The 17,807-nt window shown below is 40.6% G+C and overlaps 1 protein-coding gene and 1 long non-coding RNA gene across 2 annotated transcripts in view; one reads left to right on the top strand and one right to left on the bottom strand.

Annotated features, from left to right (window-relative positions):
- NRXN3 (neurexin 3) overlaps window positions 1–17,807 on the top strand; it is a 1,487,041-nt gene that overhangs the window by 249,040 nt on the left and 1,220,194 nt on the right. The gene's annotated exons all lie outside the window — the stretch shown is intronic.
- Window positions 1,544–9,106, bottom strand: LOC119239320 (uncharacterized). The gene is made up of 3 exons (XR_005123808.2): window positions 8,836–9,106; window positions 6,840–7,024; window positions 1,544–1,746 (listed from the first exon to the last, which is right to left on the bottom strand). It is a non-coding gene; the product is annotated as an uncharacterized LOC119239320 (long non-coding RNA).

Below are 17,807 nucleotides of genomic sequence, written 5' to 3'. Positions count from 1 at the left end.
AATTTTACCATTTTATGAAATTCATATCCTTTTGCTTTCAGAATTTTGGCTGACCACAGAAAGAAAATTACTCAAGTGTGAATAATAATCCAACAATTTTGAAACTGAAACAAGACTTCTGATGGAGCCAAACTCTATTTCTTATTAACTCTGGATAATTTGCTTTTTTAAAATTTGATCCCTGGCCTTTGAATGAGTGTCAATTCCACTTCTTTCTAGTGCTTACTAACTTAATTTCAGGCAAAGTTCCTTGAGATTCTGATCTAGGAGAGACTTCTACAGACCAAGTATTATAAGTACCAGTGTCCTATTGTCAACATTGATTTCTTAATTGATAATAACTGACTTAACAGCTGATAACCGCCAAATCTTTGCCTCTCCCTACAGTTATGAGTGGTTGGTGGCTTTTGAGCAAATTTTATTTCGTGCATGGCTTAGGCTATTATAAACTGTAGAAGTCTTCTTTCTGGCTTGAATAGATCAGTAAAGAATGCCTATGACTCATCACTCCCTCCACACTGCCACATCTTCTCATCCTCCATGTCTCCTACTCTCATGTCCCTGAGAAGAGGTTTATTTAACTACAAAGCCAATTGTCATTCATGCTGTTCCCAGGATTCAACCTAGGGATATATTGGGCATGCTTTAAGTCATGGGGTCATAGCCTCTGTGTTATGATTCAGGGATATGTCTTGATCAGTTTCCTCATCTGTCATCTCTCAGAAAGCATGTAAAAAATAAATCACAAGTATCTGCTTGTATCGGCTAATTGATGCCAGCTTATTAGCTTATGAACCTTAAAATCTCGGTAGCTTAACAAAACAGATGTTAATTTCCCACTTATATGTAAAGCCTGGCTAGGGGTGGAGCAAAGCTCTGCTCTACAAAGTCTTTAGGGGAACCAAGCTGATGGGGGCTTAGCCAGATTCAACAAGTAGCCTCCAAGGTAGGTATCAGTATACATATATTCATAAATGGAGAAAGATATTTTAGTAGATATTTTTCTGTACGTAAAGATGTCCCAAGAAGATGGACCTTCATATGGGAGTGGTTGACTATAGTGGAAAAAGAGGTAAAAAGGTGGGCCTCCCTGGTGGCACAAGGGGTTAAGACGTAGCATATAAAGCTAACCATCAACCACTACAGCATGAGTTCGGTCCCCAGCCAGGGAACTATCCACAAGGCGCAGCAGACCTCTCCTGACTTGCCTGCTACTCCCCTCAGCAGTGCATTTCAGTAGATCCTCCTGTTCTGCTCCCCTCACACCCTGCACCTCTGGCCTACACCCCAGTTTTTCTATGCATAATAAATAAATCTTTAAAAAAAAAAGATTTGGGGGGTGTGCTCACTAGCAAAGCTAACTGATATATAAGGGATTGCACTTGGGAGGTTTATATGGGCCAGATCTGGAATTGGCAGCTATCCTTTCACTAAACCTGCCAGAGGGATTCACCTAACTGGTAGAGACCCTGGAAAACATAAGCAAGCCAGGAAGAAAGGGAACAAGGCTTAAAAAAAAATAGCTGACCATATCAGCCATTGCTGATTTACCTTTACTTGTGAAAAGAAGCCTTACGTAGTAATCAGAGTAGAACAACTTACCAGGCAAGTTCCTTGAGCCAGGTCACTACAGTTACTTTTAGTTTATCTATTTGGCACGGGGAGATGGGGCAAAGGAAATGAGACAGATATGCTGTCTTCTTGGGAGGCAGTCTGATAAATTCCTGCCAAGGTTCTCCTGCAACCCTGAAATATATAAAAGGAGGCAAAAACCACGAGGTAAGAAAGGTTTTCAGCCTACTTGATCTCTGAGGATAAGAGATTTTAACTTCATAGAGAGAAGGAAACCTGGGCATCCTTCTGTAAGTGTTTTTGATACGTTGTTGCCTTCTGCCCTATAAGGTCTAAAGCAATCCTGCCCCCCAAGATCAGAGAAATAAGGGCAAGCCAGCCCAATTCTGTTGGCTTCATCTCAAACATTTGTCCTTTCATCTCCTTTTTACTTTTGCATGTCTGTATCAAGGAAGAATAAACTCAGACTATGAATCTGCTAAGGAAGGCAGCCTGGCAGTGCAGAAAGTGCCTTGCTTGGAATTACACTGTCCAGATTCCAGTTCTGCCTCTGTCATATTAATTAGCTCTGTGTGATATTGTATAACTTCTCAAAGCCTTAATTGTCAGTATTAAAATGATATTTATAAGGAGTATGGCACATAGTTGGTACTTATTAAATGTAAGTTGTTTATTATTATTATTATCATTATTATTATCATATGATTTTCCGTTCTTTCTTCCCTTTGATTGTAATCACTAGTCTAAACAGGAGAAAGGGCACAGATGGGGAGAGAGGACCTAGCAGATGAAGGGTAGGTGAGGAAGAAGAAGAGAGTGAAAAATTGTACTATTGCCCAAGCAAATCTTACCCATACTTGCTTGGTAAATTATAGTTATCAAAGGACTTTATCTGGACAATCTCGTTTAGTATGACAGTGTGATGTGACTCATGAAACATGAAATATACTTGAATAGATAAAAAGTAAACTCGTGGGTTAAGAAATAACAGTTACTGAGATTACATTAACTTATTAAAATCACTATCCAATGTGCAAAAAAAAAAAAAAAATCAACGTACTTAAAGGTTAAAGGTTAAAAGTCCCCATAATCCATTTAGTCCTTCCCCTTGACATGCGGAAGTGTTCCCAGCCCTACCGCCACTGGGTTCCTGATCTTTCCCCCTATCTCGTCATACCTAGTCTACTTCCATAAACCTGGCTTCTATGGAGCGGCTGACTAGTCTTTCTTGAGGGCTGTTCTCTTCTGAGCTAGTCCTTCAATCTGTGCCAACTCCTTGCTCACATTTAGGAAGAGGCAACTTATCTGCATCCTTGCTCTAAGTAAGCATGCCTCAGCATTACACCCGAGTGTCTGTTGCCATCCCTAATATTTTTTGATTTGCAGAGATTGCTTGAAAACTGAGGGCCCAGGGTTACTAAGAATTCAGGGTCCTTTTAGTAAACAGTTACAAAGGCAGTAATGGCAGACATGGCAAGGGTAGTATTTCATTTACTAATAATTCAATTACAAATTATGGCCATAGGAGACTAGAGAAAGGAAAAATTGCTTTTGGGTTACTTTCATGGAAAATGTGAGACTTGATCTGGAATATATTGAATAACATGTCATAACCAAAAGAGTAGTGGTATAAATGCTTTAACAGTTTGGGGTGGAACAAACTAGTTAGGTGGATACTTCAGGAAAATGGGTCCTTTGCTCTAGGGAAAAAAAAAAAATTATAGGGAGTTGGAGTTTGCCTGGAATCGTTTCTAGTTCATTCATACAACAAATGTTTAGTGAGCACCTACTAAGCTCCAAGTACTGTTCTAGATCTCAGAGATTCAGCAATGAACAGAACAGGAAAGATTCTTTTCTTCATTCTAAATATATCATAAGTGTGGAGGGAAACAATTAAAAATAAGATGTGTATGGCAATATCAGATAGTCATAGGGTTATGGAAAATTAAAGGAAGAAATTGTGACAGAGCCTGATTGAAAGGGTTAAACACTGTTTTGGAGAGGAAAGTCAGAGATAGTCACTTGGAGTAAGTGATATTTTCAACTGAGATTTGAATGAGGAGTGGGCAATAGGTACCCCTGGCAGAAGGAACAGGTGGCGTGAAGGCTGTAGATGGATTTGATAGAGTCAAGGAAAAGCACACAGGTCAGCGAGGCTGGAGACTAAGAAATGGGACTGGAGACATCTTACTCTGTAGGCTACGTGGAAAATATAGTTGGGTCTGGTCCTATTAGCAATCCACTGAATCAGAATCTCTGAGGTGGCATCCAGGCCATAGTACTTACTAACATCGCTTCAGGTGATTCCAATAGCAGCAATGGTTGAGCAGCATTGCACTAGAGGGAAGAGCTGAAAAGAGGTCTTTCTTTGAGCAGGCAGAAAATACTGCAGAATATGATGGAGAAGGAACAATATGATGAGTGCAGTCCTGCAGACATGTGCTGGGACTCACGGGGCCGTTTTCCCTGACCTGGTGGTAATGGAGTCGAGTGGCCTGCTCTAAGAGCAAGACTCCTCTGCTCTTTTGTTCATCTCATTTGACAGTTTGCTGAATTTGCTTGTGCCAACTATGGCAGGAGTCAAATGGTTAAGGTTTGGCTTATTTATTTTCTACAGATCACAGAGATCTGACCCTCGGAACTAGGGAATAAAACAGATGGTCCTGAGCTGGAAAGTTTCCCTTCCTGTCGGAGAAAGAGCCTGGTGGAAAAAAATAGTTTAAATAGGGTCTCCCTGGTGCTGCAAGGGTTTAAGACACAATGATAGGAAGCTATCTGCAGCCTCTGCAACACAAGTTCGATCCCCGGGCAGGGAGCTACCCACATGGCACAGCAGACCACTCCTGCCTCGCCTGCTGCTCCCCTCAGCAGTGTATTTCAGTCAGTCTGCCTGTTCTGCTCCCCACTCTGTCTCTGGAGAATCCTCTCACCCCCCACACCTCTGGCCTATACCCCAGTTCTTGTATGTATGAATAAATAAATCTTTAAAAAATTATGTGTAAAATAACTGAACTGGAAATTAGGAGACACATATGCTAGACTATGTTACATATAAGTAATTGGTATTCTCTAGGCCTCAGTCTGAAAAATAAGAGTGGCGGGCTTGGTAATGGCTAATCCATCTTTTTTTTAAAATACTATTATTCTATACAGTGCATGTAAGCTCACCATGTGGGCTATGTGGTACAAGCTGAAGGCAGCATTTGAGGAAATGTTTTACTTTCCCATGTCCAGCTTTGGTTGATTTGAGCATAGTTCCAGTTTTATTTCTCATGGGATAAATGAAAATCGCCACTGTAAAAATGTTCATATCAGTGTGTGTTTCTTGGGGTGTGGCTAATGGCTTCATGGACAGAAAATGAAAAGGGTTATTAGGCTATTTTATGTGTTGATTTAAGGGATCCTGGGTTTTAGTGGTAGAGGCCAGGTTCCACTAGGACATCACATGCATAAGTCTGCCTTTGCCTAGTACATACGGGTGACTAGGATTTGGTAGGAGGTTGCTGCCTGCTGAGCTACCCACACTGTTGTCAGAGCACAGGATTACATACCAGAAAAGGGCTTTTAAGCAGACCTATTTTCCCTGTCATCATTTTGTACCAGAAACAGACTCCCTATGCTTATTATCAAAAAGCTTATATGTTATCTCCAATTTACGTTTTATTCACCTTTCTCTTCATTGCGTTAGTCAAGTTCAGAAACTAGACTGTCAGCTGCCAGACAGGCTGCTCTTTCTCTTTAGAGATAGGTGAAACCCATTTAGTAATTCATTATCAAAACTTACAGCTCTACAAGGTGTTTTGGCCTTCAATTCAATTATTCCCCAAAAGCAAGCAATAAAGAAAAGCAAGGTGCCTGGGACAATTAGATGGGTTATTCAGTTGTCAAAAACCAAATTTTCACCTCTGCAAATGTAAGTTCATAGACTGTTCTTAAGCCATCCAGGGAAACACGAGATGTTTACTGTCAGTTTAGACTGTCAGAAAAGCTTGTCCCAAATCTGTGAAGTTGTCATTCCTCATGTGTTCTGACTGCAGAAGCCAGAGATCCAACTTCCTGTGCTTAAACTTTCTTTTTTTTTTTTTTTTTTTTTTTTTATAGAGGCATGCTTTATTTATTTGTTTGCTGGTTTGTTTGTTTGTTTTGTTTATACATGCACTGGGTACAGTCAGAAGCGCGGGAGGGCGAGAGAATTCACCAGAGCCAGAGCGGGGAGCAGAGCAGGCAGAAGGACCGAAGTACACTGCTGAGGGGAGCAGCGGGCGGCAGGAGAGGTCTGCGCGCCATGTGGGACCCTCCTCCGGTGGCCGGGGAGCAGCCGGGGATCGAACCGGCGTCGTAGAGGCCGCGCGCAGCTTCGCAACCCAGCGCTCAACCGCTGCGCCACCGGGGAGGCCCTGTGCTTAAACTTTCTGACTAGACAAATGGAACCTTTGGGGTAGTATGTTTGTCTTAGATGAATATCTGAGCTGGGGTTGAAAGTAGAGTAACTGGCATTGGTTAAGTTATTAGAAACAAAGTAGAAATACATATGGCTCAGCAGTATATGGGAAAAAATCTGAAGCCAGGAGCCTGCTCCTGAGGTCTTTACAACCTGTTTGGGGAGTGAAGGCTTCTATACCTGGAACCTTATCATTAGAAATTCTTTGCAGCTTTAAAGGTCCTTTAATCTAGTATACTAGTTGCCCAAAAGTGATGCCCACAGAGGATTATGAAGGAGGTCAGGAAAGAGATTGGGTTTCAGAGTAAATGGTAGCTAAGGTGGAGTTTCACCTCCTAAAATAGTCTCCATGTTCAACAACACTTTATTACTTAAATTCTTCTCTCAATGGCACTTTCTACCTTGGAGTTCAAGAAACTAGAGTTGGTTAGGGAGTATGCTTTGTTTGACTTCCGCTTCATGAGAGAAATAAAAGAAAAAAAAAGTGAGGGCCCCCAAAACAAGGGTGGCTTGAGAACCATTGGTGAGTCTCTGAGAAAAGTTAACCCCAAGGTGAGGTCCAGCAGAAATAGAACTGGGTTTGATTGAGGCTATACCTGGGAGAGCCATGGTAGCTTTTACCTGGCATGTATCCTTGAGGGATATGGGAACAAGCTTGACTAGAGGCCAAATTTCAACCAAAAGCCAAACTTCTTGAATTAAGATCCAAGTCTCTTCTCCTGCTATCAAGTGGTGGGGTCCTAGTCCCTGCCCTGATTGGGTCACAGAAGGACACATCCTTAGGTATGTGGGGGCGATTCTTGAGTTTTCCTATATTAAATCACACCTCTGAAAATAATCCATTCTGGAGGTATTGTGGGAGATAATACAGGCCCATGATGGGTTGTCCCATTGGATCACTTTTCTCTCTGTGATGTCATCTGCTCCACCAGGATCTTCATCATGGAACTGACATTCAGTCTTCTCAGAGGAGTCACACTGTCAGCTTCCCTGTAGCCTGCACAAAATAGGCTCCAGGACAAAATATACGTTACATCTCAGGTAGTAATTCGATAACTTACCATGTCTATAGGTCAGAGTAGACAAAGAATTAAGTTTTGATTATGTAAAAACTTTACAAATGATGGAAATGTATAGTAGCAAAGGATCTAAGAGGATGCAGTTGTTTTGGAGCCATTTATGACATAATCCTGTGTAAAGAGCAAACTGAGGGGTCTCTTCTGCCCATTACTCAGACTCTGGAACACATGAGCTCTGATACCCATGAATATAATGAGTGAATTTCACATTCCTATCTTGTAATACCTTCCCAAGAATCTGCTTCCCTTTTATCCCATCCCATGGCCACTTCCATTCCCTATGTGTTTACTGAGGAAGCATTTTGTACAAGAGGTTCCTCATTACATGTAATTTAAGACTATTTATTCCTCAATCCATTTGCTCAGTACACATTAATTGAGCATATGCAGTATGCCTGGTACTGGGAAAACAAAAACAAAACAAAACAATAAACCAATAAACCACCACACTTATCCTGGAAGTCATTTCATTCTATTTGTAAAGGTAAAATAACAATTGTAAAACAGTGTGAAATATCAAGTTACATGCAAAGGAGATAGCAGCTGACTCTATGGATTCACAAGGAATGTGTCATTTGTTTAGGACCTCTGAGAATGTTCTGGAGTTTCCTAGGTGGATCAGGTGAAGAACAGGGATTTATATTAAAGGAGCTGCATTCATGAAAACACCAAAAACATAACACAAGTTCAAATCTGGATTTCATCACTTACAAGTTAGGTAGTCATTTAGCTTATTTTTGAAGGCTCAGTATCTTTATTTATAGAGTAGTTACTTTCTGTCTATTCAGAACATTATATTGTGACAGCTATAGCCTCACGTTTTTTAAATAGTTTGACAATGTTGAGGTTAGGGATGATTACTGGATAGTTGGGTGGCTGTCTAAACAATGTCCTTCATGAGGGGAGGAGACAGTGTACTGTCCAGCATCACAGTGAAGGCTGGGACTGTGAGGACCACAGAGGAAAGAGAGAAAAAGACATTAAAAGGATGATGGGAAAGTGAATCTATATCCCTCCATAGCTCTGCATGGAAGCTGACAGTGGGGCTCTCTTCCCAGTAAGATATATGGCTTCTGAATGACAATGTTTTACTTTGTCATTTGGAGGCTAAACAAGGCTGCAGGAAACAAGAGTCTCATTTTCCTATTGGTGGAAAATGCATATCATTCAATGTGATTGGAGTCTAAATGGAATAATTTGTGGGCAACCCATTGGTCCCTGTGTCCTCTCCTCTTCCACCCATACTTCCCCCTTTTCTTCTTTCCCCACCCCATTCTATGCACCATCATTTCTTTCTGCCCATTTCTGGTATTCAGTCCTTTCCACATAAAAAGGAATAGGTCCATTAGAAAATGATTGCTCTCACTCTCTCCAGCCCATTTCTCTTGATGTCTAGGTTTGTTTGGCATCTGACCCTCTTCAAAGGAAACAACTTTCCTAAAAAAGACATCTATCACATTTAATACAGGTCATTCAGATATTAATCAGATATACAAAAGGAAGTGAATAATGAAGATTTCCTTTTCTTAAGAGTCACATACACAGAGCTAATTAACCTATGTTATGCAGGAGAAGAGCTCTACCTGAAGCCCAGGATTGATTTTTACAATGGCCACTTAGCAATCAAGGATGGCAAGTGAAGAACATTTTATAAGCCCTTGTATTAATGATTTTGGGGGGATGAATGTGTGTGTTGAGGTGAAGCAACATACTCTCATACTTCTTGGTGAGATGGATACATACCTGGATACATGGTGAGATACATACATACTTCTTGGTGAGATGAATTGTATATACTTTTACAAAACCTTAAAAAAAGCTTTAAGTACAGTATGTGCTTACATCATCTAGCACAATGATATAACTGGATGAGGACCTTTCTCAATAGAGTTTATCCATATACCCTGATGAAATGAAAAAAAGATGTTATATATAAACACATATATATGTATATATATATGTGTGTGTGTATATATATATATATATATATATATATATAGGAGGTTATACAAAAAGAAACTAGGGCACCAATGGAAGAGAAGAGTGAATATTACTTAATAGTTGACTTTTATTGCTTTAAGAATTCTCATTCTAGAAGATAGTGACCTACTGCTTTTAATCTCACAATAAGCAGGAAGGAAGAGGTAAGAGGTGAAGATGATAATTTACACTGAACTTTAATAAAGCCTCCTTATTGGTTAATTCCTGTGTCCCAGGTTTTTCAAAGTAGGGTATTTCTTATTGGGTCAATGTGATTTAGGTATCATGTCACAACAAGGTTGTGGTTATAATGGTGAAGGAAGGGTTTGTTCAAGGTAGAGCATTCATATTTATTGAGCACTTATGATGAGTGAATTCCTATACTCTTATCATGATGTACTCTATCTCATTTAGTTAAGAATCCAATAAATTAGGTCATTTTTACATTTATTTCACCAATGAGAATACTGAAAATAAAAATAGCTAAATAACTTGATCAAGGTTACATAGCGATGATATATCAGTCATGATTTAAATACAGATATGTCTGACAATAAATTACGTACTCTACCCGTTTTCGATGATGCCCAATAAATGATTATTGACAGACTTACCTTCATTCAAGGTAGGGGGGTGGACCTTTTGATTTCTCTTAGCCTTTTCTGGAAACTATTATCAGAAATAGTTGACTATAATGACAATAATTCCTGTTATTGTTACAGTAGTAGACATCTTTGTGTTGTCTGATTAGCATCGTCCTCCCGTTCTTTGGTCAATGGAGTTTTTCCCTGATGGGTAATTAAAATCCACATTTTTCTGATGGAGGTAGGAACTCTCACTCTAACTCACCTTCAGTCATAAGATCTGGCACATAAGAATAATCCAGTCTTCTGTCTACATCTATTGATTTTTTTTTTTTTTGTTTGTTTGCCAAGCTGATGTTACCTTGCTGCTGGAGTTATCAGGGAAGATACTCGTTTTCCATTGGGGTTGTTAAGTATGTAGGACGCAATGCTAAGACTACAAATAGGAGCTATTCCCATTAATTGGAGAGAAAAGAGCCTGTCTAAGATACAGAGGAAGAAGAGTCAAGCCCTCGGGGTATTCATTAAAATTCTAGATCCATCCTTTCCTGTTGTGGATTGAGTGGTCATGGATCTCTACAACTCAAGAATTGGGAACATCTTAGGGAAGGGGAGTGAGTGAGGTTGGAGAAGTGGAGAGGCTGCACCTGGAGGCCCTGTGGGGCTACCATGCCACAAAATGAATATATCAAGTTATACCATAAATGCTGTGGTTATTATTTGGATTATAATGAGAAAAAGGGGGAAGAAGGAAGCTTCTGAAGCTCATGAAGTTTCCAAGAAGACAAAAAGAAATGATTGGTATACTGTATACAACTTTGGGTGTTATTACCAAAGACACTGTCATTGAAGTGAACATGACCAAGATGGACCTTGTGATGGCACAGGGGGAAGATTATTTGGGGAAAATAAGCCCAGGTTACCAACAATCCTGATAATTATGGCTGCATAAGTGCATTCTTATTGGTTTGACAGCTGTTTCATACAAGTAAATCCATATAATTATTAAAGACTACACAGTAATCAGGAAAACCACCACTGTTATGTTTCTGAAAACAACCAAACAACCTTACATCAAGAGAATCATATATTCTGTTGCAAAAATCATTTAAATGGCCTGATCTTAAAAGATACTAAATCCAGCAACACCTGAATCCATTTGTTTTTATTCTTTAAAGGAATGTGAATCTATAATGCTTCTCTTTTATCTTTGGTTTATATTATTTGCAAGGAACTAAATTTAAAAATATGGTAATGTTATCTTATTTTGTGTAAATGGCTAACAAATCCTATATCTGTAGTCAATGAAACAGCACTAATCACATCACATAATGGTGGACAAAGTCTGATCTAAACTCTGTGAAGACCTTGGCACATGCCCTTGGTTCCTGGATTATCTCTGGACTGCTCTGGCAATCAATTCTCTGGCCAGGGGATACCTTTAGTCCTTCAGACTCTGTGTAATGCTTCCTGGAACACCAGGAATCTGCCTCAACTGAGTCATCTCTCCTCCTTGTGAGTTCATGGAGGTTGCTTTAAACTCAAGGAGTAATGCCAGATGAGAAAAGAGGTTCTGCTTTATTATCAATTGTACTTGTGTTCATAACTCCCAATAAACTTGGTTGAAGTATAGGACCTAAGCAGATGCTTTCTGCCTTCTAATTCAAATATTAAGTCCAGTCAGTGGCAAGACCACAGTGCCAGTAATGATTAGTAAGAAGTATAGAAGGAGATGATCAGGAGATCAGGCTTTCATCAAGAGTCTAAATACGGGTTGATTTCTTGCACAGTCAGGAAACACTAGGGAAAGACCCAAATGAATGACCTTTTACATTCACTGTTCCTTCTACTAGAAAACATAATCCAATCAATGTCCTAGATACTGTCTAGGGAATCAAATTGGGAGAAAGGAGTAAATCAACCACAGTTTTTGGTACTTGATCATCATCACCATCATCATCTTCCTCCTCCTCCTTCTCATGTATACTGGCAATATATCTTGTAATAGAGGCATCTGACACAAAGATGTACTGCAAAGACAATGCCTGAGAACTGGTTAGCATTATGGGAGTCTCCATACTATTTTCAGAAATCTTCATGTATGTTACTTCTTTATCTGTAGTGAATATGTTTATATTTCCACTTATTTGGGGGCCATGCTCTTCTGGGATATACAGAGAGGGAAAAAGTCTCCATGTTGTGGTCAGTGATCTGCTGAAGAAGAGCACCACATAGTGCATTTTACAAAAAGTCATGTTATAGGATGTGTCTGTCATTGAACCAGAGCCAAGGTCCTGGCAGGAGGGTTTGTGATCATCTTCTTACCCCATAACTCTCAAGCCTAACTGCATGACGATTTTCATCCCTTATACTCTTAATAGTTAAATCAAAAACCTGATTTAGTTGTTGTATGGCCACGTTAAAAGCCTGAATTTGTTGTTGCACATTCTCAGTATGTGAAGTAGAACTTCTACCTCTCACAGAAACAAGAATGTAGCAAACTGCGCTTACACATATTACCAAAAAACCACCCAGAAGCACAGTCTGTAAAGGGATGGCTTGTAAACCACCCATGTATGTATACAATAGTAAAATCACATGCCATACACCAGGCTTCATCAAATTATTTATATTAATGAAACTGGTGGTGATATTTAATGGAAGAAGGCTGCTCAAATTCAAGGCCGGAAGGAAACTGAAAGAACTCAGGCTAGGGATGAAACTGTATAGGCTCATGGTTGAGGCCATATTTGAGTCAAAACACACCCACAAGGGCTGTACGCACAGGGAAAAAAAACAGACTTTTCAGGACTAGAGACAAATATTATACTGCTAGTCCTGCAGAACTAGTGCGCTTATGGTGACCAACGCAAGGAATGTTACTTTGGGCTGGTCAACCGCGGGTGTAACTTGGAAACCACGCTGGGCGCCAAACTGTTGTAGAGCAACCCCGATACAAAACGGGGTGCCTGACTGTGGGTCCTCACCCGCGCGCTTAAAAGGACTTATCAATGCTCTACTGCAGGCACACGTGAAAGGTTAATAAAAGGTTTATTTACAAGGGAAAGGGAAATGAGGAAATGGACAGCTCTGGGAGAAAAGTGGGAGACAAAGTTTTAAATGAGTCCTACCCGATCCGCCGATCAGGAATCCCAAAATGGCGCTCTCAGAGTTGGCCGCCAGCCAGGAGCGGTGAAGCCAGGAGGCGAGCGATCGCGAGCCAGAGAGAGAGCAAGGCCCACGTGTTTGGTTTTTATATCCAACCTGGCTGCCCAACTCCACCCTCAGGTCCCAGCCACCCTCCCTTGGTGGTGATGGGATTTGTCTTTCCCAATGTCCTAATGGCTTTAGTCTGGAGTGGGGGTGGAGTCCACAAAGCCTGTATGAGATTATCTCAGGACATCCTTTCCCCCTAACAAAACTATAATTAAAAATAAAATCAAACCTGTGGATCCACCTAACATCTATTGAATCGGAATCTCTTCTGGTAGGTGGGTAAAGTGGGGGTATTTAAACAACCTGCCCAGGGGATCCTTGTGCCAGTTCACAGAACAGCCCTTGGGTATCCTTTATCTTTTGGCTCCAAGTTGAAAAACACCACTTTGAAATCTCATGAGTCACATAAGAATCTAACCTATATTAAAGGGTGTTTAAAAAAAATATCTTTGCAAACTCTTTCAGCAACTTACTCTTTTGCCCATCAGTTCCATTTTCAAAATGAAACTACCTCATAATTCATAAATCCTGGCATTGTTTGCAGCCCCTATTTATTATCTTTTTGATGTTATTGTTTGTGTTGGTGCTGAGGCCCACCTGGAGAGCAGATCAGGTCTCAGATAGGCCTTTAAACTTCTCTTTGGTTCCTTGTCCTATTTTGGCCCTTGACTCCAAGGTGTCTTTGACTGAGATGTTTTACTTCTATCTAAGATCCATTACTTAAATCTCATCTGTACCTGGTGATTGAAAATGGCATCAAAATGAATCAGATAGTGTTAATTTATGGGCGTGTGGGAAAAGATCATGAAAGGGGACAGTGAGAGTCTAAGAGCCTGAACATGAATTTAAAATGATGATTCCAATAAGTACCTTTTTTTCCCCCTTTTGCATTCTCCTGGTAGATAATCTGCTAGGCATAATCCTCTTAACTGCTTGTATTCTATCAGCATTTAATCTGATCTACTTCTCTGAAAATCCTTCCTATGATTTGCTAGCTTCCTCCTATTTTTGAGAACCGTTAGACGCAGGAAAATCTATCCTGTTTCTCTATTTTCACACAGATTTGGGTTCTTGCAGTGGTGAGAAAATGGGGGGGGACTCTTTGCACAGGCTAGGAGTGGTGTGAAAAGTCTGAGGGTCGTGTTTCCAGTTGTCAAAGTATGGTAGGGAGAGACCTAAGCAAGATTTTCCCTGTCTCCATGCTGGACTTGTACACCGTTGAGCAGACTGAGAGGATTGAATCAGAGAATGTAGGATAACATGAAGATCAGCATAGGCCCACATGCCTGGGTGCCCAGAACATCAGCCAGTAGGTGTTAAAGTTCTCTGATGAGCTTGACTATAGTTTTTTTTTTTTTTTTTAATAGCATCAAGGAAATTAGAGCATGATAAATGACTCCTTCCCTCACTCACATATAAAGGCAGGGATTCTCTTCCTGAAGACCTGATCCCACCTGTGTGTGCTGTTTGAGGAGTATGATCTCAGGGCTGAAGAGGCATCACCATTTCCTCAGTGCTCATCCCTATGCTGACATCAGACCATAATTACTTCATCCAATTGGGGATTCAAATGCCTCTAAATTAAAATACTCGAAGGATGGGCCTAACCTTAATCCCTTTATCAGCTTATTCTGTAATTATCAATTAATACTCTAGGAGAGATTAGCTGGCAACCCATGACTATCAAGATAGTGGTAAAGAGTGAGTTCTGACTTTGCTTCTCATTAGCAGAGGTACCTTTATCTTTTAAATTTCCATAAATCCTAGGTTCTTAATGTTTTTGCTAAAGAGACTTCCCTTTCAGTCTAGTGACAAGTTCCAAATGTGTTCCTGGATTGCTGACTAAGAAAGAGGGTGGACCAGAGTCTCCCTTCCTTCAAGGCTTTCTTCATTGTGTTCCTTGAACTCAGGCCACATAATTGTGGGTCTAGTGAGACAAAAAGATTATGGTCAGAGAGTAAAAGCCATAGGAAGTCTAGATGGCCACAGAATTGCTTAGTTGCAAATGCAAACAGCTGCATCCCAGAGATGAGTTTGCAAAGGAGTATTGTATGGGTGTCACAGCCCAATAGCAGAAAAATAGGCTGATACGATCGGAAATCATGCCAGGCCATTGTGGACATCTGCCGCGCAGAATGACATCAAGTCGCTGTCGAAACACAGTCTGCAATCCCTCTCGACTTTGAAGAGACCCCTGGGCCTCAAACTTAATCTGCATAGATAGCACTACATCCAGCAGGCCTGGCTTTCTCATTTCAACATGATGCAAATGTTTCAGTAGATACAGGGTTTGGGGTCAAGAGAACTGGATTCCAGTGTGAGAGCTGACTCAATCCAAACTCAAAAAAAAAAAAGAAAAAGAAAAAGAATATTTTTTATGTTCTCAGGCTAAGTGTTTTATTCTTTTTGTCTCACTCAGGTTATAAATGTGGGTTCCTAACATGTGTGGCTTTTCATTTCCATATGAATAAAAATGGAACATTTCTGCCTTACCCTGATAGTAGTAACTAACATTTACTGAATGCTCACCTGGAATAAGTAGTTTTTGTGCTTTATGATGTTATTTAATAAATACAATAATCCTAAAAGGAAGGTAGGAATTAAGTTGATTTTCCTTTTACAGATGGGGAAACTGAACTGGATTAAGAGGGATCAGCAGTACCAAATGGGCTGTGGAAGGAGCTCCATGTCTATTGTTCTTGAACAGCCAACTCACATGTCTGCTTCTGTTAACATAACCCAGAATTCTCCCCAGAGGAGCCGTGGGAAGCCATTTCATTTTAGTGAGGGCCAACCTTAGACTCTTTATGCACGGTTGTGTAGGTGGAGGAGGTGAAGTGGTCGTGAGAAACAGAATCCAGCCATTCTTCCAGGGCGATTAAGACACTGCTTGTGTAGGAGTGCATGTGAATTTCAGAGTTCACCTGTGAGGAGCTTCTATTGCGTAACTTCCTACGTCACTGAGCAAATGCCCACAAACTCAGTCCAAACTTCTCTTCCAGAGTCCTTCCTGATGAAACTTTCTAAGGCCCAGTTTTCATGATCTGAAAAATGGGATTAATAAATACCTTTAATTGGCCAGTGGGGGAAAGATAAATGAGAAAATTAATAAGGTAGCAGACATTAAATTATTTTGTTAATAAGGGCCTCCCCTGGTGGTGCAGGCAGTTGAGCACCGCGCTGTGAAGCTGTCTGCAGCCTCTGCAGCGCTGGTTCGATCCAGGCCGGCTGGCAAGGATCCCCACATGGCGCAGCAGAACTCTCCTGTTGTGCCCACTGCTCCCCTCAGCAGTGTATTTCTCGTCTACCTGTTCTTCTCCGGTGAATCCTCTCACCCTCCCGCGAATCTGGCCGGTACCCCAGTTCTTGTATAAAATAAATAAATAAATCTTTAAAAAAAATTCTTTTGTCAATGATAAACTACTATGGATGTGACGACTGATTGTTGATTTATTATTTATTATTGGCTACAGAACTATATCCCTCTTATTCGGAAAAAATGCTTTCCTGCATTTATTGTCTTTTTTACAAAGGGATTGTCATTTGCTAATTTTCTTCCTTCTCTGTGAAATAAAATGGTATCAAGGAGAACTGAAATTTAAAAAAAAAATCTATGCAGTAATTGGTAGGGGAAGGATAATGAGGAGGAAAGCAGACAACTGTCAGCTATTTAGCATATTTGTGAGTGTATTAATTTAATTAGAATTGCCCTGTATAAATATTAAACTCCATTCACTTTCTTTTATAGTGCCTTTGCTTTTCAAAGTATTCCTGGCTACAGATGATCTCTTTTAAATTCTTCTGTGAGTTTGAGGGAGTCAGTGGTAGAAAGAAAACTCAAATTTCAGTGAACGGAGATTTTTTTTCCCTATTATCTCATATCACATGCTGTCTCTCTTTGTTATCTTGTTTTCCTAGGTGCTAGCCCACAAGCCAAAGGAGGGCCTGGGTTCCGAGCTAGAGGAGCAGCCCAGCTTTCCTTTAGAGGCATGACATATTTTGTGCTGTCTTTTGGGAGGGGTGTTGAACTGTTTTCTTTTCCTACCCTCCCATCATCCACAAACAACAAGTGGGCTTTTCCAGGTCATTCTTTCCCAGGACAAGGGATACAGTCCAGATGGTTGCTGTATTTCATCTTCCCTACACCCCCATGGGGCAAGGATAACATTTGTGTCACTCACAGATGCAGGCAGAGCAGTGAGTCAGGGACCGGATATGTTTGGCCCCAAGTGTATTTTCTAGTCTTGGTCATGGTGGATTTTGTTCCTAGAGTGCACCTTGTATAGATTCAGGATGAAGGTTGTAGAACAACTGAACTCATGAGAATCCTAGGGTGCTGTAGGCAGGAGGGACCTCTCCGGGACCACCTACCTTTTAGGATGAGGCAAATGAGGAGGGTCCTGCCAGTGCAGAAGTGGATCCTTTATTTCTTTAAAATGTTGATATTTTGTTCATTATGGATTTTTGCATCCATTTTAATTTTTTAAAATATTGCATTAAAGTATGAGTTGGCTGGATGATTAGGGTGTCTTTGGAGTCCCCTTAAATTCTGTGCCTGACATAAGTGAGACACTAGTTTTACCCTCCTCAGCCCTGGAGAGCAAGAAGATGAGAGCTAGTCTGCTAGTCGTAGCCTCTCCTTTTTCACTTGAAGAAACTGAGGCCTAAAGTACAAAACTGGTGCTGAGAACTCCCAGCTCTGCCTCACGGTGCTCTTCCTGCCTCAGTAGGAGAAGCTAAAGCAAGGGCAGGGTGAGAGCACGTAATGAAGTCTGAAAGAACACACCTGGGCAGAAAGTCTAGAGCCTTGAAATGCAAGTGTTTATTTTATTGAACACCATCTCTCCTCTCATCCAGCAAAGGAAAAGAATCACCAGCCAGTGAAGGACAACTCAACAGTGCAGGAAGTGAGACATTGCCCTGGTTTCTAGAAAA

This window comes from Talpa occidentalis, unplaced genomic scaffold, assembly GCF_014898055.3.
Source record: "Talpa occidentalis isolate TD23 unplaced genomic scaffold, MPIMG_talOcc4v2.1 talOcc4.11, whole genome shotgun sequence".
NCBI lineage: Eukaryota > Metazoa > Chordata > Mammalia > Eulipotyphla > Talpidae > Talpa > Talpa occidentalis.
This window is presented reverse-complemented; position numbering and strand designations above follow the sequence as displayed.